The 12,131-nt window shown below is 44.7% G+C and overlaps 1 long non-coding RNA gene across 1 annotated transcript; it reads right to left on the reverse strand.

The window, feature by feature from the left end:
• Window positions 1-742: 742 nt before the first annotated feature.
• Window positions 743-4,023, reverse strand: LOC311435516. The gene is made up of 2 exons (XR_014692190.1): window positions 3,788-4,023; window positions 743-3,360 (listed from the first exon to the last, which is right to left on the reverse strand). It is a non-coding gene; the product is annotated as an uncharacterized lncRNA (long non-coding RNA).
• Between the last annotated feature and the right edge of the window lie 8,108 nt (window positions 4,024-12,131).

Consider the following 12,131-nt stretch of genomic DNA (forward strand, 5'->3'; position numbering starts at 1 on the left):
TAAGGAAAAAAAAGTGTTGCTCTGAAACCTATGTTGCCCTTAACATGCCCGCAGAACTTCCAGCAAGATGCAAAGAGCAGCGTGCAGCAAACATCTCCAGTCAGGCTTCTTTTCACTGTGAATCCCTGTTGAATTCATAGGGCTTTCAATGGCAACGAGTTTTAAAGGAATTCCAGTTCTAAATATATAACAGCCTAATAATTTGGAACAGTAATTCTTCCCCCATCAAATTTAATGGGTGCTTTTTGGATTTTATGTGTTTGTGACATTTTTGCAGACTCGTATTTCATTTGTTGTCTTCGCATTGCTACAGAGTCACACCCCAGGGTACTTTACGAAACTGTAACTGATGTAAAAACTTGATTGGCAGATTTTTGTGTGTAAAATGTATGTTTCATGACATTTCAAAGTATTTCTTGATGGAATCTGCTTTGTTCTCTATGAGGCTGTATTTCCTTTTCTATTTTGTGAAATTGTATTTGTTGCATTGGGTACTGTACCAAATACATTGCTTTATTTAATGTCTCAGTAAAATATTAAATGATGCTTATGGGATTATGAAAGGTATCTAAAAATACAAGAAAAATGTTTCTGCTTTGTTAAACTGCCCAGACCCTCCATGTAAATAGAATTTTTAATATTTCAGTGTGAAGATCACCAAAATGAAAATAACGCATAACAAATTTGCTTAGTTTCTTTGAGGAAGTGACAACAAAACCAGGCAAGAATAAACAAGTATACATTATTCACTTGGATTCCAAGGAAGCTTTTAATACAGTACCAAATACATTATTAATGAATAGGGTAAGAAGGTAAGGAAGTAATACTCATCTGGCTAACAAAATTGCTTGCTTACAAAGTCAGAGAATGATTGTAAATGTTAAAGGAAGATGACAAATGCAGCAGCACCGAGCTTAGCATTAGGTCCTCATCTTTGTCATATAAATGAACTGGAAAACTGAGAAAGCTTTGAGATGTGCAATTTGATGTGTCAGGAATGCAGGGAACAGCCGGTCAGGAACAGGAAGGCATAAAATACACTCCTTTGGATGGGAAATGAATGGGAAAAAATGGTATGTATATGTCTTAGAAGTGATAAATGTAAAATGTCTAAAAGTAAGAATAAGGAAGTTCAAAAAAATAACAGAGGTTATGCCCTAAATTATGGGTGGTATTGAGCAGGTCAAAGATCTGGAAATGTTAAATGCAAAGCTTAGAACAACAGGTAATTAATATTAAATTCTGTCCAGATCATTCGGTAAGAATAAAACACTGCAGAAATACAATTAGCTGTTCAATATCTAGCAGCTACTAGAAAGGACAAAAATTCCATGCAGAAGAGGGAGAATGCTAGATCCAGACCCACTACAAATGAACGTGGGAAGAATTGAAAACCAGAATATTAATTTGAATCTGTCCCAGGAAGACAAAGATTAACAGCTCAAGTTTACTCATTTGGCTGTCTTTGTGCAATGAACTGATAATTAAGCCAGCAGACACATTAGTGACTGACAGAATAGCAAAATGAAATTTTCTCTTATCTGCCTGTTGTTCTCAGTAAATTAGGAGGTATACAAGGAGAGGACAGTACTGGCTGGAAGACTACTGTGATACTTCTGGGAACAAAGAGGGATTTTGCACTGTATTTCAAAAGTGCATATATTAGAACACTAAGAGATGTTTTTCACTGCTATATTCTCTACCCAGAGTACATGCTAAATTTATCACCGCTATATTTGTCCTTGTATTTTGAGTGTTTAGGTTTCAGTTGCCCCAGAAGGTGAAAACTCAAGACGAGTGGTTAGAAGCACTCCTACTGCTACCAAATCCTTGATTTACATTGAGTCATGTGGAAGTTTTGTCTCCCACCTGCCTTTTCAGTTTCCAGATGCAGCCTTTAGGAGAACCATTTAGGCAATATTAAGACAAGTGTGAGCTACACTTCACTGCATCTGACCATACTCAGTAGCATCAAGATGGCTTATTCTTTTGACAGCAGCAACTCACAAATAAACACTGGCTGAAGCTGATGCAAACAAGTAGGTGATGCTACTTGAAGAGTTCATGGAGGCAGTAAGTCTACCCTGAGTGAAAACACAAAACTCTAAAGTGGCCAACTCAGTCTATAACTGAGGACTGTTTGTGGATTCTCACTGATGCTCTTGCATCTTTGCATCTGGGACAAATGCTTGCTGTCAGGCAGTTGTCTTTCTTGGATTGCAGTAGATTATAACATTCCATTTTATCTAGCTTACAGCAAAGCACTATGAAACCTGCAGTTCTCCAGAAGCTCTAGCCAGTTACTCACCTTTGGGGAATCAGAATCAGTTCCAGGCACAGAAAACTCACTATCTACTTCCCCATATTGCTTTTTCATAGATTCAAAGTTAAATCTAAGATCTCAGTATTCTGTGACCTCATGTCAAACTACCTGAAAACTAGGAGACAAAGAGTATGAGGATATGGTGTAACAGAGTTGTGTCTTTGCCATACTCTACCAGGATAACATATACATAGATAAACAAAATTCTGTAAGGGCTGAGCATGGGTCAAAGTAGAAAATACAAAATCATTTGTTGCAGAAAGGGTCACACAAGGTCACCACCTTATATTTTGTGTGTAAGACAGGCTAGAACATAAAAAGGACTCATTAACAATATTTCCCCAATATTGTTAAGGCAGCGGTTAAATGATGATAGTCACACTTCTGTTTTTTGGAAGAGATTAAAATATTAATATAGTGAGTGCAGTGTAAAGAATGGAAAAGAACAAGAGAGGTCCTTCCTTTACAGTGAGTTATAACCTTCACTATACAAAGCAACACAGTTGCCTTCCTATTGATGTCAGATGTATATGGAGAAAATAGGCCTGAAAGCAGTGATTGCTTGGGATTGTCTCTCATGGGTTTGTGCACAGGGGTCAGGGTACTGAGAACAAAATGAACCTTCTCCCTGCCCTATTGAATCCTTCTTACAACAAGGGAATGAACAGATCTGGTCCCCAGCCCACCCTAAGGACTGCCCTGTGTCATTTGGAGCAGTACCTTTCTCACACAACCTCTTTTCCCGCCCCTTTTGTTTTTATTCACAACTCGTGTAACAATGCCTTTAAGCGTCCACCTCAGTTTTCCGTCCTTTTCTCTCCCGTCCTCTGCACCATCACTTTGGCAAAACCACAGGGTGGCACGGGCCGTCTTCCCGCTCTGTCATCTTCCTTTCACAGAAGGACGCTTTTTCGATACCTCAGACACTGGTTTCTACACGTGGGGAGGAAAATCGATTCTCTCAGTTGGTGGACCTCTTCTACCAACTTCTTCCTCAACCTCTTCCAAAGCTTTCTCTGCAGCCAAGACACACAGGCCTGTAGGGAAGAGGAGAGGCTTTCTTCATACTGCTTTTGACTCATGTGCTGTGGAAACCACATTTCTTTTATGAACAGTCTTGTGACTTCCACTTAGTGAAAGTTACGAGAATGCCACCAGTATCTCTCCCAATCTGTTTCTACTTACCACAAGGCATAATTTGAGTTCACGTTAAGGCACCTTTTTCACACTGCCTGATGTTCAACCCTAACAAATAGTTGAGAACATTCCTGGAAGGCAGGCTTATCTGTAAGCACTGGAGCTTCTGAGTCGGTGGGGTTTTAGTTTTATTTACTATTATAATGTTTTTAAGGGCTGGAAAGGGAGCTTAGAATCCACATAACTAGTTTCACCGAGAACAGACAAGGTGAAGGAAGTACTCCAACTCCTCTACATTAAAGAACTGTAGAACCCAGGAACACTTACCTGCCAGCTTCTGAACCTGAGTCGCTTCCACACTGCTTCACAGGGAAGTCGCACCACCAGGGTTCTGCTGTACTGAGAAGGCACCGCCAACATAGCTAGCTCATAGAGTCACTAAAACCATTTCACATAGATGGCAGAAAACTTGAAGAAAAAGCAGCCCACAGGGGAACACTGAGCCCACTTCACCACGACAGCAGAAAAGCACCCTAGACAACCTGAGCCTCAAACTCCCCCTGGAAAGGCAATTACCTACAGTTCCTCAAGCTTCCTTTATAGCAAAGGACAAATGACCCACACCTGGCAGATTTCACTTCACAAGGGTGGAGCCAAGAGACCTTGTGGAATAGGCTCCTCTACCTGGCTTCAGTCTTTTAAGGTCAATTGCTCCTTATCACTAATAGAAATAGCCTGACAAGGGGCTTGGTGGTTAGAGTTGACCTAATGAATTAACTACAAAAGCTGCACAAGGGTCATATTTCTGTTAGTCATTCTGTCAGGAAAATTAGTACAGAGCCTGTTAAAGTAAATAAATAAATAGATAGACAGATAGAGAAATCAAAGAAATCAAAGAAAATGACCTTAAAGGCAAAATTGCAATCATAGATTTTCATCTCTCTAGTCACGACAGATAAAGAATATAGCAATCAGAATTACTTTTCTTGGCATTAAAGTTATTTAAGTCTGCTTTTCTGAGATGTCTTCCTTATGCAGGACTTTTCAAAATCTAGCCCTGTGACCTCTGACTACACTATTTACTTCTGCTGCGTATAAGCTATCACGTATAAATGCCAGGATCCAGATCCTCACTAACTGTTCAGGTCAAGGACTGGGCTGAAGGTCTGGGCTTTGATTTGGTTACATGCCCACATTGCTGTTTCCTGGCAGGTCATGGGAAGAAGACTGGCTGGCTTCGGGGAGCTTATGTACACGTGGCTTTTAGGCTGCAGCCAACGTGTTCCTCTAGAAGTGTACATAAGCTCCCCCAAGCCAGACAATTTCAGACTCTGGAAGTCTGAAGAGGGTTGCAGTCTCCAAGCTCAGATACAACCCCATGTTAGTCTGGTGCAACTGATTTTTGTGTTCCTTGCACTGGCTTTTCCTTCACCTCCTCTTCAGAGGCAAGGACACGCGTCTCTTTTGTGCTCCTTTGTTAGTAAACAAACCAGGAGACATTCAAGCCTCTTTCTTCAAGTCAGTAAGATACTGGGCTACAGAGATGGTGAAGGGCCTAGAGGGGAAGATGTATGAGGAGCGGCTGAGGTCACTGGGCCTGTTCAGCCTGGAAACGAGGTGGCTGAGGGGAGACCTCGTCGCAGTCTACAGCTTCCTCGTGAGGGGGAGTGGACGGGCAGGTACCGATCTATTCTCTTCAGTCCCCAGTGATAGGACCCACGGGAATGGTGTCAACCTGAGGCAGGGGAGGCTTAGGCGAGACATCAGGAAGAGGCTCCTCACTGAGAGGGTTGTCGCACACTGGAACAGGCTCCCCAGGCAAGTAGTCACTGCACCAAGCCTGTTGGCGTTTAAGAAGCATTTGGACTGTGCACTTAGTCCCGTGGTCTGAACTTTTGGGTAGACCTGTGTGGTGCCAGGAGTTGGACTCAATGATCCTTAGGGGACCATTCCAACTCGGGATAATCTATGATTCTATACCCACCTTTGGTTTCAGTGAGAATTCAGGCCCTGAAAACAACCAAAGTTTCTTCTGGATGGTGTTTTTTCTGAATAGGATAACTTCATTTCCCTTTTGAAGACTTACAAGGATGTAGTAACAAAAGCAAAGGCAGAAAACAGCACCTGAGGCACAGGCTACTTTTCAGCCTGCAGCAGACTATAGGTATTGTTACAAATGACTGAGTCCCAAATAGGGTTACAATCAAGGTTTACAATTTATTAAAGGAACAGAGGTAAGCAAACAGTGCTGGGTGCACCGCGAGTCTCTGCTCCACCAAGACGCACACCAGTTACATCAGGCGGCTGGTTTTTATGCTCCTAGGCTAATACATATTCATCACCACTTTTGGAAAAGGCAGGGTTCTTATCATTATTTTCCCGGCACCCGAACCATCGCACGGATGCATACGTATCAGTCTCTGGCAGTCCCTCTGGGGGTCGCTCGAACTGAAGGCTCATAGTCTTCCTCCCAGGCTTCGTCCTTTGGTTGTTCTTCAGCTTCCCCCTCACCCCCTCCCCCTCCTTATTTAGTGGTCTCTGGGCCACTTGTCAGAAAGTTGTGTCTCATGCAATAGTCAGCAGTTAGCTCAAAAAAATCCCCCCTATTCTCTTATCTCCCAGACCCAAGTCTCAAGGTTTACCCTTCAAACCCTCTATCGACATGAACTGCTAGACCATTCTTTTGCAAGATACAAGAACTATATACACTAACTACTCTGTTTCTCTTGGACTTGTGGTTATTTATGCAAGAGGATGTAAGACAGAAGGTCACATTTCATTATGAGGCCCTAGCATTGTTCCATATTGACTCGAATCAGATGAACATATTTCACAGGATGATATTATCATTTCAGACAAATATGATCTATGTAGCGTGAAGTGTTCCGGCATGCTTACACTCTGCCAAGGGCCCGAAAATGGGACCTTAATTTTAAGACTGCATGGAAAAGAAAACAAAAACAACAACAACACAGAAGGAACTTTTCCTTCACCTACATTTTATTATTATTTTGCAACTCCTGCAGGTGTCCACAAGAAATTTTGCCCCACCCATTCCCCCCAAAAAACAAAGAAACAAAAAAATACATTGTGGCACAGAGGCATAATTTCAGTTCACACCAGTAGACGGTCTTCTCACTGAAGTGCAGTTAAGCCCCACAAAGTGCCAAAAATCTGCCAAAACGTAATGTACTTACAGGTTACTTTTCTATGTTCGCATTATTTACTTGTCTGGTCTTGCCTTCAGGGCTTGACCTGTCTGGCGGGGGGGACGGGGTGGGAACATGTAATGCCGTGCAAGGTTGTTTGGGTGTATGACTGACAACATGACTTTAAAATTTTGAACTGTTTGTAGACTATCTAGAAGAGTACACTATCCCCAAGGGAAACGTGGAAACTACTCGTTGCTTCTCAGGTTTAAAGTAAAAGGTGTAAGCATCTGTTAAGGGGTGAGAAAAAGTGTAATCAGCTGTTTGAGTACAATTCTTATGTATACAGGAACATTTTCCTCTCCAATTTCCAACTTTTTTCATCGTGCAACGTTTTTCATCATGCTTCTAGAACAGGATTCTGATTCTAACAATGGTTCCTAGTGCAAATTTCCAGAGAAGAGAGAAGCAAACCAGTCCTGACTGCTTTGAATGGGATGGAGAGAGCAAACAAATGTAAATGAAGAAAATAAACCTGAAGGAATGTTTTCACATAATTGTCATTGTCCAAAAGCTTTATATTGGTTGAATCCTTGAAAGTTTATTAATGGACACTCAGGTAGCATCACTGAATTTGAGGTAGTAAGATAGACTTGCATCGTTGCAGAGCCTCAGTCGCAGTTTAAATTGGCACTGCCTCTAACTTCACGAGAACGAAAGAGAAAAGCACATCTTTCTACCGTGTCAGCTACTGGCAGACTTGGGGGAGGGGATGGGGTGGAGGGGAAAAAGACGGTTATTCAAATTAAAAAGTAATGCTTTCTTAGGACATTTCACCCAATACGTAATATTTAGGAGTAACCAGACTACAAATGAAAGGGAAGATGAAACACTACAAGGTACTTGCGTGACCTTAATTTACATGGCAATTGATTACAACCACAATCTGCAGTGATTACACCATTCCACCTTGAGACAGAAAAACGGGATTCCCATATTACTTAAGGGGAGTGTAATCCCTCTCAAAATATGAGGGTCTGAGGTACACACATCACTGAGTACTGAAAATCTTAAGACTAGGCAGCACCAAACTCAGCTGAGAAGGGAGGAGGAGTCTCTTTGGACCTTCATGTAACGGAAAGGAAACTCAGATTTTGGCCCTAAGTAATTGTTATTAGAGACAGGCTGGGAGCTGGTTCCTTTTAACCCAGCGCCCATTTCCGCATCTTCAGAGCTAAAGAAATGGTTGATTGCTCTGTTGAATCGTGTTCCAGGCGGAAAAACTCATGCTCCTATTAGAAGAAAGAGCTTAATGTCTTGCTTGGGTCCTAAAGATGAGTTTTGCATTCAGACGTACCCCCTCCAAGACAAACAGCTACCTTTACTTTGTGGGGCTCACATTCTGCATAAGAGATGTGTAGCTTCAAGCTTCATGATGTCTCCTCTCAATGAAGGGAGGAGGTTGCAGACGCATAAGAGGGCAAGACAACTTCCCAAACTACATCGCATTGCCACAAAACTACCTCAGCGTATTCCCGGCAGGGCACAAAACCCCTTCGCAAACCACCACAGGTTAGACATAACAGCAAAAAAGGGCAGAGTGAATTGTTGATTTTTTTCTGCATACTCCCAACATCAGGAGCCGGTCAAGCTGAGATGAGAGCTTGAGATCCCAACTGCGGCTTAGGATAGGCTGTGCACCACAGAACTTGGTCCCCATAAGACGTGTTGCTTCAGAATGACATCCAGGGTGGCGACGTCACTTGGAAAGTTCCTCCAAAGTATTCCCTGAGTTGCATGCTAAGTGGCACTGCCTTTACAGAGCCGTTTTCCTGGGGACCAGATCTAGGGACCAGGGGTACTGATAGGACATGAAAAGCCCACCTGATAAACATATGGCTGAGAGGCTGGTGCCATCACAGAAATCTTGTTTTTTTTGACCATGGGGTGTTTTACTCGGCACCCAGCCTTATGGCCACAGACGGGTCCCTATCTCTAAGGGGAAAACGGATCCTGGGCCAGGAGCTGGTGGGGCTCATTCAGAGGGCTTTAAACTAGGTAAGATGGGGGATGGGGCTGAAACAAGGCTTTTTGGAGCTGTGCCAAGGGGAACAATGGCAAGGCCGGGGGATATGGCAATGGCCCAGCTGAAGTGCATCTACACCAATGCACGCAGCGTGGGTAACAAACAGGAGGAGCTGGAAGCCATCGTGCGGCAGGCAGGCTACGACTTGGTTGCCATCACGGAGATGTGGTGGGACCACTCTCATGACTGGAGTGCTGCAATGTCTGGCTATAGGCTCTTCAGAAGGGACAGGCAGCACAGAAGGGGTGGTCATGTGGCTCTCTATATTAGAGAATCTTTCGATGTTGTGGAACTCGAGGCTGGGAATAACAAGGTTGAGTCCCTTTGGGTTAGGATCGGCGGGAAGGCCAACAACGCAAGCATCCTAGTGGGGATCTGTTATAGACCGCCAAACCAGGATGAGAAGATGGATGAGGAGTTCTACAGGCAGCTGACAGAAGCTGCAAAATCATCAGCGCTTGTTCTTGTGGGGGACTTCAACTTCCCAGATATATCCTGGAAGCACAACACAGCCCAGAGAAAGCAGTCTAGGAAGTTTCTGGAGAGCATGGAAGATAGCTTCCTGACGCAGCTGGTTAGTGAGCCTACCAGGGGAGGTGCCCCGCTAGACCTTCTCTTCACAAACAGAGAAAGACTGGTGGCAGATGCGGTGGTCGGAAGCTGTCTTGGGCAGAGTGACCATGAAATGGTGGAGTTCTCTATTCTTGGTGAGGCCAGGAAGGGGACCAGTAACACCGCTGTATTGGACTTCCGGAGGGCTGACTTTGAGCTGCTCAGGACACTGGTTGGTAGAGTCCCTTGGGAGGCGGTTCTGAAGGGCAGAGGAGTCCTGGAAGGCTGGGCGCTCTTCAAGAAGGAAATCTTAATGGCACAGGAGTGGTCTGTCCCCATGTGCCCAAAGACGAGCTGGCAGGGAAGAAGACCGGCCTGGCTCAACGGAGAGTTGCAGCTTGAGCTTAAGAGAAAAAAAGAGGGTTTATAATCTTTGGAAAAAAGGGCAGGCCACTGAGGAGGACTATAAGGATGTTATGAGGCTGTGCAGGGACAAAATTAGAAAGGCCAAAGCTCATCTGGAGCTCAATCTGGCTACTGCCGTTAAAGACTACAAAAAATGTTTTTACAAATACAGCAACGCAAAACGGAGGACTAAGGAGAATCTCCATCCTTTACTGGATGCGAGGGGAAACCTTGTTACAAAAGATGAGGAAAAGGCGGAGGTGCTCAATGCCTTCTTTGCCTCAGTCTTTAGCGGCAATACCGGATGTTCTCTGGATACTCAGTACCCTGAGCTGGTGGAAGGGGATGGGGAGCAGGATGTGGCCCTCACTATCCATGAAGAACTGGTTGGTGACCTGCTACGGCACTTAGATGTGCACAAGTCGATGGGGCCGGATGGGATCCACCCAAGGGTACTGAGAGAACTGGCAGAAGAGCTGGCCAAGCCACTTACCATCATTTATCAGCAGTCCTGGCTATCGGGGGAGGTCCCAATCGACTGGCGGCTAGCAAACGTGACGCCCATCTACAAGAAGGGCCGGAGGGCAGACCCGGGAAACTACAGGCCTGTCAGTTTGACCTCAGTACCAGGGAAGCTCATGGAGCAGATTATCTTGAGAGTCATCACGCGGCACTTGCAGGGCAAGCAGGCGATCAGGCCCAGTCAGCATGGGTTTATGAAAGGCAGGTCCTGCTTGACGAACCTGATCTCCTTCTATGACAAAGTGACGCGCTGGGTGGATGAGGGAAAGGCTGTGGATGTGGTCTACCTTGACTTCAGCAAGGCTTTTGACACCGTTTCCCACAGCATTCTCCTCAAGAAACTGGCTGCTCTTGGCTTGGACTGGCGCACGCTTCGTTGGGTTAGAAACTGGCTGGATAGCCGGGCCCAAAGAGTCGTGGTGAATGGAGTCAAATCCAGTTGGAGGCCGGTCACTAGTGGCATTCCCCAGAGCTCAGTACTGGGGCCAGTCCTCTTTAATATCTTCATCGATGATCTGGATGAGGGCATTGAGTGCACCCTCAGTAAGTTCGCAGATGACACCAAGTTAGGTGCGTGTGTCGATCTGCTCGAGGGTAGGAAGGCTCTGCAGGAGGATCTGGATAGGCTGCACCGATGGGCTGAGGTCAACTGCATGAAGTTCAACAAGGCCAAGTGCTGGGTCCTGCACCTGGGGCGCAATAACCCCAAGCAGAGCTACAGGCTGGGAGATGAGTGGTTGGAAAGCTGCCAGGCAGAGAAGGACCTGGGAGTGATGGTGGATAGTCGGCTGAATATGAGCCAGCAGTGTGCTCAGGTGGACAAGAAGGCCAACAGCATCCTGGCTTGTATCAGGAACAGTGTGACCAGCAGGGCTAGGGAAGTGATTGTCCCCCTGTACTCGGCTCTGGTGAGGCCGCACCTGGAGTACTGTGTTCAGTTTTGGGCCCCTCGCCACAAGAAGGACATCGAGGTGCTTGAGCGGGTCCAGAGAAGGGCGACGAAGCTGGTGAGGGGCCTGGAGAACAAGTCCTACGAGAAGTGGCTGAGGGAGCTGGGCTTGTTCAGCCTGGAGAAGAGGAGGCTCAGGGGTGACCTTATTGCTCTTTACAGATACCTTAAAGGAGGCTGTAGCGAGGTGGGGGTTGGTCTGTTCTCCCACATGCCTGGTGACAGGATGAGGGGGAATGGGCTTAAGTTGCGCCAGGGGAGTTTTAGGCTGGATGTTAGGAAGAACTTCTTTACCGAAAGGGTTGTTAGACATTGGAACGGGCTGCCCAGGGAAGTGGTGGAGTCACCATCCCTGGAAGTCTTTAAAAGACATTTAGATGTAGAGCTTAGTGATATGGTTTAGTGGAGGACTTGTTAGTGTTAGGTCAGAGGTCGGACTTGATGATCTTGAGGTCTCTTCCAACCTAGAAATTCTGCGATTCTGTGATTCTGTAATCTCTGCTATGCTGGCCTGTTCTATGTGGCTCTTTGTAGATCCTCTACGTTATAAAACCTTTCAGAGCAGCAGTCAGTATGGACAGTCTTCCTGTTGTTGTTTTTTTTTTTTTTTTTAATCATTCCCTTGAATCAGACTATGGGTGCTCTTGCTTAATTCTTTACATATCTCAGATATTTTCATCATCTTACTGGGTGACTGTAACACACAGGTGCTGTCAAACACTCCAATGAATCTTACATCTATGCTTCGTATTTAATATTTTCATAAATAATTTTTCCTCAAAGACATTCAGATATCCACTTTTGGTAGATTTCCAGATTTTGTATCCACACATTAAGATGCAAATTACTCTCCCTCTCTCTCCTTAGAGCAATCTCCTAATGCTTCTTTTCATAACATTGTCAGTTTTAAACTTCTGAACGTTCAGTTTTGCAATACTAATGACCATCTTTGGTAGAATATGCAAAATAGAGTAATCTGCTGTTAGCACCACTGGCATCAGTTGTATT

This window comes from Aythya ferina (genome assembly GCF_964211825.1).
Source record: "Aythya ferina genome assembly, chromosome: 4".
NCBI classification, from domain to species: domain Eukaryota; kingdom Metazoa; phylum Chordata; class Aves; order Anseriformes; family Anatidae; genus Aythya; species Aythya ferina.